We start from the raw sequence: 1,478 nt of genomic DNA, 5'->3' as shown, positions 1-1,478 counted from the left end.
CAATGTTGAAGGGCAAAAGTTGTAAATAGATGAGAAAAATTTAGAATTTTTGTTTTAATTTCATCTTTTTAAAAGTAGTAAAATTAGTAAAAACAAAAATGTGAAATGTCTTTCAAGTAACCATCATTTAACTGTTGGGCTTTGGCAAGTCTGACCAACATGCATCCTCAGATCCGTAACACTAATCTCACATCAGACGACAAGAAACTACAAGTAATTTCCTTGCAGCGGTCCAAGCGGTCATGGTCTCTTGTAAGTGTCTTGCGATTCTTCATCAATGAAACCCTGTGGGGAAAAGAAACACAAATTTAATGACTATCCTCACCTTCACATGTTTCTTTTAAAACTAGCAAATTAAGTCCTATGTCATTCTTCTAATGTTTAAGAGCTTGGTGAAGAAACACAACAAAATTGAACCATTGACCAATGATCCACTGGCTTGTATTTGTAATGTAAATGAAATAAAGAGATTGAATTTTATCCATTAATATTATTACTTTTAAATAATGAAACTTACCCTCACAAAATTAATCCTCAGACGGCAGAAGTGTAAACAGTTACGAGGTCGAGACTTCCCAACTCTGGAGTCCACGTCTGGAGCCGCCACTTAAAACAATTAAAAGGTGGTATAAAGATCGTGAACATAAAAGTCTAATAGGAAATAATTAATCTGAGCCTCACACCTTTGGTTTGAAGGCAAGCAGTGGCTGCAGTAGGAGTAAACCAATCTAACAATTCCAACCGAAGTTCACATCTTTCAGCCAACGCGAGGAGGCCTAGAACAGAAGTAACATGGATAGCTGTGTGTTGCTAACACTCATAAATAACAGTATGAACAAACTTTTCTTTTTACCTGTGTGAATAAAAGCAGAATACTGGCATACAGGGGGTCCATATAATCTTGCAGCAGCACTCTTGTTTCAGTACTTCACCCTTAGATGTCATGTCAGACTTAACCTGAAAAAAGGTTAGGGTCACACAAGTATCTTAAAATCATAATTTCACTATTTAGGAGAGTAGCGATGAAGTGCACTTTACCTTTGAGAAGAGACGTTGACAAAGTTATGAAGTATTCCAGCTTTATCAACGGGGCAACAAGACTAGGTTATGTTTAAAGCCTATCTTGACCACAACGTTGTATTGTGCAGAGTTGAGTTGCTAAGATTGGACGGAAAAGTAGCCCAGCCGACCAACATTCATAAGAGAACAAACAAATTTGAATGCGAAATCATCCCAGTGATAATAAAGATGATGATTTAAGCAAGATAAACAAGTACTGTCAATAGGCTAGCAGACAACACACCTACGCCAACGCTACTTTACGTCACAGCTGGCTTGTTGTTGCCTGCGGCTAGTCGAGCTTCTTTTGTTTAGCGTCGTCTGCCCTGGCTATTGTACTTGCGGTTGCGGTTACGAAGTTTGTTGATTTAGAGAATCTAAATTGTTTGGCGATTTACCTAGGTGTTCATTATTGCAGG

At 38.0% G+C, this 1,478-nt stretch overlaps 1 protein-coding gene and 1 long non-coding RNA gene across 2 annotated transcripts in view; one reads left to right on the top strand and one right to left on the bottom strand.

Annotated features, from left to right (window-relative positions):
- LOC113216005 (G-protein coupled receptor dmsr-1-like) overlaps positions 1-1,478 on the top strand; it is a 106,157-nt gene that overhangs the window by 48,224 nt on the left and 56,455 nt on the right. The window lies entirely within an intron of this gene.
- LOC127750246 (uncharacterized) lies at positions 40-1,327 on the bottom strand. The gene is made up of 5 exons (XR_008011593.1): positions 1,039-1,327; positions 854-957; positions 684-776; positions 518-606; positions 40-285 (listed from the first exon to the last, which is right to left on the bottom strand). It is a non-coding gene; the product is annotated as an uncharacterized LOC127750246 (long non-coding RNA).

Source organism: Frankliniella occidentalis, unplaced genomic scaffold, assembly GCF_000697945.3.
Source record: "Frankliniella occidentalis isolate FOCC.00 unplaced genomic scaffold, Focc_3.1 Scaffold158, whole genome shotgun sequence".
NCBI classification, from domain to species: Eukaryota; Metazoa; Arthropoda; class Insecta; order Thysanoptera; family Thripidae; genus Frankliniella; species Frankliniella occidentalis.
The sequence above is the reverse complement of the archived record's forward strand: the minus strand, read 5'-3'. Positions and strand labels throughout refer to the sequence as shown.